Source organism: Triticum dicoccoides, chromosome 1B (genome assembly GCF_002162155.2).
Source record: "Triticum dicoccoides isolate Atlit2015 ecotype Zavitan chromosome 1B, WEW_v2.0, whole genome shotgun sequence".
NCBI classification, from domain to species: domain Eukaryota; kingdom Viridiplantae; phylum Streptophyta; class Magnoliopsida; order Poales; family Poaceae; genus Triticum; species Triticum dicoccoides.
In genome coordinates, this window is record NC_041381.1 from 73,353,630 (window position 1) to 73,363,581 (window position 9,952).

Below are 9,952 nucleotides of genomic sequence, written 5' to 3' on the forward strand. Positions count from 1 at the left end.
GGCGGTGAACGCCATGTGGTGCGCTGCGGTTGGGCGAGAGCGAACATGTCCGTCGGCGGGGAAGTTGTGTCCGGCGGCGCGAGGGGAGCGGGGCTAGGGTTTGGAGTGCGGAAATTTCGGGGGAGGCCACATATTTATAGGTAGAGGGAGCTAGGAGAGTCCAAATGAGGAGCGGTTTTCGGCCACGCGATCGTGATCGAACGACCGAGAGCATGGAGGGGAGTTTGCTGGGTTTTGGGCCACTTTGAAGGGGTGTTGGGCTGCAAGACAAAAGAGGCTTTTACGGTTACCCGGTTAACCGTTGGAGTATCAAACGACCTCTAAATGGCACGAAACTTGACAGGCGGTCTACCGGTGCTATACCAAGGCCGCTTGGCAAACCTCGGGCCATTCCGAGAAATTTTAACACCCACTCACAACCAGAGACAAAAAGGGGGACACCGGAGGACATAGGAGTGCCGGATTGCAAAACGGACAACGGGGAAAATGCTGGGATGCATGAGACGAACACGTATGCAAAATGAAATGTACATCATGACAGGATATGAAATGCATATGATGACATGGCAAAGTGCAACACGCAAGAAAATGACAAGGCAACAACGACGAATAACTGGCGGACACTTGGCGCATCGATTCCGGGGCGTTACACATGGCATACTGACGAGCATGAATATCACAACTAGAACACTACTCATAGCATAACATGACCACTAGCATTAACAATAAATACCATGCAACAACATAACGATAACCGACTAGGTGCAAAGGAACATGCATAACAACGGTACTCGGGACAGACGTTAGTCATGCACCGAAGACCATCACCAACATGCACTATTACCAAGCATTGTCAATAGTATCGTAATACTAGCATGAAGAACATAATAACATGAAGAACATAATAACATGAAGAACATAATAACAGAGTGCAAGAAAACATGACGGTAAACACGGATCCATAAGCATAACCAAAATAACGATAGCAGAAGCAAAACAATCAAAAAGTTATTAAAGGTTCAAGTTGGAAACCAAGGCTTCTGCATGTCTATCATGCAAATGGTGATTGTGGCTTGCCTGGGGATGAAGAAGGCTCCGGGAAGAAGTGCAGAACGACCGCAGAAATAATCGCCGGAAAGGGTACTCTCTCGGAGGGGGCTGATTATGGGAAAGGGAAAATGGTCATTTTCAGAATTTTGAAACATAGTGAAAATGGTGTGAACAGAACGGGCTCGACGAGACGAAGACGTGGGCATTGGATTCACCTCATTCGGAGGTGTGGTCGAAAAGTTATGAGGTGTAGAAGATCAGGGACCTTTCTATAAAAATAATATTCACAGCCGGGTCCCTAAGTGGATAAGGTAGAGGCGTAAATTAGAAATACGCTTTCAGAAGTTGGAAACGCCCACGCCGACAATACGTCTCCACTTGCCACGTCATCAGAGGCGGGGCCGGGCCGTGGTCGCTGACGGGCCGGTCCCACGGGCTGTGGGGCCCGTCACTTATCCAGCTAGACCGGGCGGGGTCAACACCAAGGGGCTGACGCGCGGGGCCAGCGCCTGGTCAACTCCCTCCTCTATCTCCTCCTGCTCCTCCTCTTCTTCCTCCTGAAGCGGCGTAGAACAGAGGGAGGGGCGCCGGCGCCGGCGACCGCCCTGGGCGACTCCGGCCACCTCCGGCGGAGCTTGGACCGTCGTTGTTATCGGGAGGAGGCGCCGCACCCATCCAGGTAGGGGACGAACCTAGGGGAAGCCAAGCATTAGGGCTCCTCCGAGCGCGGCGGAGGCCGGTGACGGGCAGCGAGAAGCTTGGGGCTACGGCGCTCCGGCGATGAGGCGAAAGATTGGGGAGGGTCTGCTGACTCCGGTGGTTCTACTGGTGGAGGACAGAGAGGGGGAAGGGCGCTACCGCGCTCGAATCTGAACCGAGCAGAACGATGGCCATGGCGATGGTTTGCGGCGACGAAGGGCTCCGGGGCTCGGGCAAGAGGCTGGGCGGGTTCCTGGGAGAGTGAGGAAGAGCTTGGTGAGGTCGGGGCACCTCAGGGTGGGCTAAATAGCCGTGGCAAGGCGGTTCGAGCTCGGTTGCCACCGCGGACGCGTGTCCAACACCGTGGACGCGTGTGCTCGCAGCCAAGCTCGAACAGCGACGAGGGGGAAGTGTACGAGGGTCACGGAGATGAGAGGGGCTCGAGGACAAGAGAGGGAAGAAGCCACGGAGCCATTAATGCCTTGTCGGCACTGTGCGCCCATGGACGCGCTTTGTTTCTCGACGGGGACGGGTCGCCGAGGAAGCAAACGGAGGGGGAAAGCGCTCCAGAGGGACAGCGACGGCTCGGGGAAGCTACTAGACAATGCTAGGCGACGAGGGGACAAGCGCACAACGAGGGGGAAGAAAACAAAGGCGCTAGAGCGCGCGGGTGACATTCGAAAACGGTGGTCACCGCGTGCACTGGTGCACACAGTGCACGATGGTCGGCCAAGTTATGTCTAGGAGACAAGGGATGCAGAGATAGATGCCAAGGAAGAGAGATCCAAGCATAGTGCTCAATGAGGTGACCACAGGTAGCAAAGATACAATGGAACAAATAGGTGTTTGGAGTTTGTAGTGGCCTACACGTGTGGAGATTAAGGATGAGCTTTGACTGAGGTTGATCACTCAGTAAGGTGATCAGGATGGCAAGGTTTCAGCTCAAGAGGAGGAGTTTAGATAGCACTTGCTGTAGAAATTGTCATACTGGCCAGATTTGGAAATGAGGAAGAAGAACTCACTAGGAGTGTCAACTTGATCTCAACTTGGGCAAGACAGAGTTATTTGATCATATGAAGATGCTTAAAAGGTTTCACACCACTTGGATAAACCAAAATGGTACATCCTTCACAAACATCCCCACTGACCAGAAACTTGCAGAAATTCTAGAGGAAAAATGGCAAGATAAAATATGGCCAAATTGGGTGGAGATAAGTTATATGGATATGAGAAAGCCTAGGAAAATTTACGTCCATAATGGAGCAAGATAAAATATACTTGCTTCACTAACTGAAATTTTGAACAGAATACAAGAATTGAAGATGAGCTCACATGGAGGCATGACATGAGCTCTACTTTGGTGGAGGGCTATAATATAATGATATGAAGTACCATGCAAAAGTGCAACTCATTTGGATATGCCTAGCTTGTACCTCCTTCACCAAGTTTCTTTGTGGACACAAACTTTGGAAAATCATAATTAAATGACTACTAGGCAAATGAGGTTTCATTTTGGTATGTGGCAATTATATGGATAGGAAAAGATATCCAAGGAGTTTGGGGTCAATTGGGCAAAGGAAAATAGCACTTGCTTCACAAAGTGCCATTTAGGGCAGAATAGGAAATGAATTATTTGAGCATGATGATAAACATGGAAATTGAAATATTTTGCCATATTTAGGGAATATATGACCCAAAAAATTTATGAGAATTATTTGGTAATTTTAGGAGTGATGGAAATATAGGTCGCTTCACAACCCATGGCAAATTGAGTTATTCCTTTAATAGAAAAGGAATATTCCCAATAAAAAGAATATTGGGATTTGGGATAGGATGAAAATGACAGGGTCTAGGGTTGGATAGGGGATGACAAGCCACTCTGGAAGCAAAGAAGAGGGCATCTTCTTCAGTTTCCAGACCACAAAGCCGCGGAAAAAGAAAACTCAGGCAAAAACCTCAGAAAATCAAAAGAAAAAGAAAGGGCCAAAAATCAGGCTGTTACAAGGTCTTGGCGTCGTCCGTCTCACGAGGGTCTTGAGTTGTTGATGATGAAGCTGGGCCGTACCAGGCCGTCGATGGAGCCATGCAGTGGGTCGCAGCCAGGCCGTACCAGGCCGTCTGGGTACCCCCCATATCCAGAATGCCGACAATATTCACATAGAAGTTATATTGTCATATATCCTTTAACATGTGGTGCTTGCCCCTATCTTCGCTAGCCAAAAATTCTGCACAAAGTAGAGATACTACTTGTGCATTCAAAAACCCTTAAACCCAAATCTTATTTTGAGAGTCCACCATACCTACTTATGGATTGAGTAAGATCCTTCAAGTAAGTTGTCATCGATGCAATAAGGCAATAAAAATTGCTTCTAAAAGTGTGAGATCATTTAGTGTAAGAGAAAATTTAGCGTTGTATGAACTTGTCATGGCAAAGAATAAACGCGACAGACTGCATAATAAAGGTTGCTATCACAAGGGGAAATATAACATGATGTTCTTTTGCACTAAGAGATTGAGCATACAAACAAATAAGTGCATGGCAACCTCTGCTTCCCTCTACGAAGGGCCTTTCTTTTGCTTTTATGTATTTACTTTTATGCAAGAGTCAAAGTTCTTCTCTCTATTCCTTTTTATTTTTCTCCTTTGGCAACCATCATGTGGTGAGGAAAGATCTAGGCACATATATCCAGTTGGATGTGGGTAGCATGAGTTATTATTGTTGACATCACCCTTGAGGTGAATACGTTGGGAGGCGAAACTATAAGCCCCCATCTTACTATGTGTCTGGTTGAAATATTTTGCTCATGTGTATGCGGTGAGTGTTAGCAATCATAGAATGCTATATGATGGTAGAGTATGTGGACTTGCCAAAAAGGCTCCGATACGTGACCCGAAAAGATGATGAATTGTAGTTGCAAAGTTGACTGAGAACATAGTTTGTTGGTTTTCAATAGAGTTTATGCTTTATACTCAGATGTTGTGATGAATTGTTACTTATTCGTGAGAAGTCTATGAAAAAAGTTCTATGATAAAAAATTTATGTTAAAGTTTGTTGTTGTTATAATAACCTACATGATGCTTCTATGTCCGTATTTTCTTTTTATCGACAACACTCCCTATAATCATGTGGACATGTTTTTCGATTTCGGTTTTCGCTTGACGACAACCGAGGTCTAAGATTGGGGGAGTTGATACGTCCATTTTTCATCATGTTACCTACTGTTATTTATATTGTTTTTATGTATAATAATGGTTGTTGGAGTATTTCTAATGCCTTTTCTCTCATAATATGCAAGGTACACACAAAGAGGGAGAATACCGGTAGCTGGAGTTCTGGACCTGAAAAAGCTACGTCAGGCTACCTATTCTGCACAACTCCAAATGAGCTAAAAATTTACGGGTAATTTTTATGGAATATATAAGAAATATTGGAGCCAATAAGTACCATAGGGGGCCCACCAGGTGGGCACAACCCACTTGGGCGCGCCAGGGAGCCCACTCGTGTCCTGGTGGGTTGTGCCCTCCTCGGCCCACCTTCGGTGCCCCTCTTCTGGTATATAAGTCATTTTGACCTAAAAAATAAGGAGAGGACTTTCGGGACGTGGCGCCGCCGTCTCAAGGAGGAACTTGGGCAGGAGCACTTTTGCCCTCCGACGGAACGATTCCACTTGGGAAACTTCCTTCCCGGAGGGGGAAATCATTGTCATCATCATCACCAAAAACTCTCCCACCTTTGGGAGGGAAATCTCCATCAACATATTCAAGAACACCATCTCCTCTCAAGCCTAATTCATCTCTTGTGTTCAATCTTTGTACCGAAACTATAGATTGGTGGTTGTGGGTGACTAGTAGTGTTGATTACATCTTGTAGTTGATTACTATATGGTTTATTTGGTGGAAGATTATATGTTCAGATCCATTATGCTATTTAATACCCTCTGATCTTGAGCATGATTATCATTTGTGAGTAGTTACTTTTCTTCTTGAGGTCACAGGAGAAATCTTGTTGCAAGTAATCATGTGAACTTCATATGTGTTCGATATTTTGATGGTATGTATGTTGTGATTCCCTTAGTGGTGTCATGTGAACGTCGAATACATGACACTTCACCATATTTGGGACTAAGTGAATGCATTGTGGAGTATTCATTAGATGATGGGTTGCGAGAGCAATAGAAGCTTAAACCCTAGTTTATGCGCTATTCCGTAAGGGACCGATTGGATCCAAAAGTTTAATGCTATGGTTAGAATTTATTCTTTATACTTTTCTCGTAGTTGCGGATGCTTGCGAGGGGGTTAATCATACGTAGGAGGTTTGTTAGAGTAAGAACAACACCTAAGCACCGGTCCACCCACATATCAAATTATCAAAGCAACGAACACAAATCAAACCAACATGATGAAAGTGACTAGATTAAATTCCTGTGTACCCTCAAGAACGCTTTGCTTATCATAGGAGACCATTTTGGCCTATCCTTTGCCTCAAAAAGGATTGGGCTACCTTGGTGCACTTTTGTTACTATTATCGTCACTTGCTCATTACAAATTATCTTGCTATCAAACTACTCGTTTCTTATAATTTCAGTGCTTGCAGAGAATACCTTGCTGAAAACCACTTTTCATTTCCTTCTGCTCCTCGTTGGGTTCAACACTCCTTCTTATCGAAAGGACTACGATTGATCCCATATACTTGTGGGTCATCACCCATCGAAGTTATGCATTTGGGATTTAAACACATCACACACCACCGTACACATACATATTTTCGGGCCACATGAAGTGTATACGGGGTCTTCTGATCGACCACGTCTACCTTGTGCGGGTTTTTATGATGACACGCATATCTGTGGGCTCCCCGAGTGTATATATATCATCCCTTTGACCGATAATGAGGGATATGGGTTGGCCATGAATGGATTCCTCCTAGTTCATGTTAGGGCCGGTCATCGTCACATGTCGTTCAACCAAAGCTCGAGCTCATGAATTGTCAGGATTCCCTCCCACATGCTCGGATTGCTGGGTTCGACCGACACCATACCCTGCGCATCTCGTCCTTAACTACCTAACTTTCATGGTTGTTGTCTGTATCGAGCGGCATACACCACATCTAAATTGTACATTATTATATATTGAAAACACAAATCACCCCTTCCAACGTACATCATTTTGGGCCGCATGCAAGAGGTGCTGGTTTTGTGGTCCCTCTCATGCGATTTTTTTGATGGTTCAATCTATTGGTCCAAGCGGTTTATTGACAACAACATTTGTCGTTTGACCAAACAATAGGTTTACTGGTCCGTCTATTGGTAGGTCATGGCGACATGCATGTATGACCAAAGTATCATTACGTGCATACGCCCAACTCACATGAAGTGGGAGGTGGGTCAAGTACCCTAGCTAGCTACGACATTATGTCACTATAGATTTATCCAAGGGTGCTTTTGGGTTTGCGAGGCACGTGCCACCAAAGTTGTGCATTATGTATTTAAAGTTTTAAACATGGCACCCTATATTCGTACATATATTTGGCCACTTCCAGGTGGTCCTTGACTTCTGGCCCCTCTCATTGATCTTCGATGACACACCCAACCATGGGCCCTCATGGTCAAAGTTGTGCATTGGAATTTTGAACATCAAAGACCACCCTTTTCACTCATATATATTCAGGCCACATGTTGATGTGGCTGTCTTTTGACCCTCTCTAACATTTTTTTGCTGCAAAGACTATGATGACGCTCAACGAACACGGGTATAATGTCTTAACCGTGTGTGATGCAAGTGCGCTGTGAATCACCACGCTGGCACAAGCGCGAGCAAAGGTGGAGGTACTAGCTTAACCGTGTGCGATGCAAGTGCGCTGTGAATCACCACGATTACGCAAGCGCGAGCAATGGTGGAGGTACCGGCTTAACTATGTGCGATGCAAGCGTGCTGTAAAATCACCACCTACGCAAGCTAAAGGCGAGTAGTTTATTTAGATTGAATTCCATGTCTGCGTTTGAAAATTAGGACGAACTGTGTGCGATAAACCAGCTAGCTATAAATCTAAAAACAAACTACCCTCCTTGAGCGTTGCAAAAATCGGCGGTTCCGCCACTTTTCCTTATTATCATACACGCAAATTCTTATTGGACCGTGCGCGATCTTGTGTACTCCCGCCCCGCGTCAATTCCTTTACCAAAATTTTAGTAGCCTCCATACTTCAACCGCCGCCCACACTCCTCCAACACCGACCTTATAGTGAAATTACAGTAGCTGAGGCATTGGAACTGTCGCCCTCCCTTGTCCACCACCATCTCCACCCACCATTACTAAAATTTTCAATAGGCATGGCGTATCCTCCAACACCACCCCTCCCCCCTCCACGGTCCCCCTACCCGGTCCCCTCCCCACTCGAACCCTAGCTTGCCACCACCGCCAACCCCTGTCGGTCTACCCATTCCTCCTAGCTTAGATAATAACGTTCAGGTTACCCAACGATTCCCATACCATCGCGCCACTCCCTTGAGTTTTTAGATAAGGCCTGCGACGTCCCTCCCTGCCAGATCCACATCCCCTGCTCCAGAATGTCACAGCCTAAGCTCGACCACGTATCCCGGGGAGGCCGACGAACGTACAGCCAAGAAGAGGTTTATCATGGCCTCTCCGGCGGACGTTGGCGAGGTGGCCGCCATTTGCCCCGACCTATTGATCCTGAAGCAACACCTCACCGCAGAAGCTGGTGAAGATGTTGACTAGGTTGCCATGCCGAAGGCTTCACGTCAGCAGGCTAGCGTATCACTGTATATCGGGAAAGTTGGCTACAACATCAAGCTCGTCAACAATGACGGCTTCACGCAGGCCATGTCTCAGGTTAAGTGGTCCATCCCCAACACCTCTGGTTCAACTGATGTCGATCTCTTCGATGGCCCTGTCACTAATCTTCTCTGCAAACGGTCAAGGATTTGCAATCCTTGTACGCCATCGAGCCCATTATGTCATTTCTGAAGGACACATTCTATGGTGGTGGCTTGGGAACCTCAATTTCCAAGTCAGATCTCATCGACCATGACCACGAGGAGGGCACCCACAATGGTTCTTCCAAGGTGAAATCGCCCATATGTGACTTCAGAGAGCGCACAATGGGTCTGTGCTCTTCCAACTGGAAGGATCCCATCCATGACATGTGAGGCAACATCCTATCAGAAATCTTACCTTTTCTAGCTTAACAACCCATACCCTTTGTTGTAGTAGCATTTCCCATGTGGTGTTTTAACTATTCCATGTTTAATTATTTCAGTTATGCAAAACGTATTGTTCAATAGGGCTATGTGATGTTTAAGTATGAATTGTCCACTTCAGTTTCACGAATGGCTATATTTGGTTGTTTATAGTGAGTAGATTCCTTGTTTATCAGTATTTGGTTGTTAGTTTGGTTGCAGCGAGCATTTTTCTAGTTATCGAGCAGATGCCTTGTTTATATGTATTTGCTCCCTAGGTTGGTTGCAGTGAGCATTTGTATAGTTATCAAGCACATGCCTTGTTTATCTGTATTTGGTTGTTAGGTTGGTTGTAGTGACCATTTGTCCAGTTTTCAAGCAGATGCCTTGTTTATTTGTATTTGCTTGTTACGTTGGTCGCAGTGAGCATTTGTCCAGTTTTCAAGCATATGCCCTATTTATCTGTATTTGCTTGTTAGGTTGGTTGTAGTGAGACTCTGTCCAGTTTTCAATGGCTATATTTGGTTGTTATATTGATCATTTATGCCTTGTTTATTTCAGTCATTCACAATGTGATGTTCATGATGTGCAAGTCGGAACTATGCCACTCGATTGCATCAATACCAGTTTGAACGACTATATTTGGTTCCAGTTATGCCTGGTGTAGTTAACACATGCCCTTTATTTCATTTTTACACATTTATCCAGTGTGATGTTTAAGCATTACCTACGTTCTATTCATTTTCAACAATACCAGTTTGAATTGCAATATTTGATGGTTGTTAAGCCTGTTGTAGGTAACATTGCCTTCCATTTTATATCTGCTTTAACAACATGCTGAAACTAACACATTTAAGCTATCATTTGGAGATGATGTTGTTTACCTTTGCTATATTTGCTTGATGTTAAGACTGCTATACTTATCATGCCTTTCCACCACTTGTGCAGGACAACAACGGGAGTGGCCACCATTTTTCGCCGAGGTTAGTTTCATCCCTCGGCTT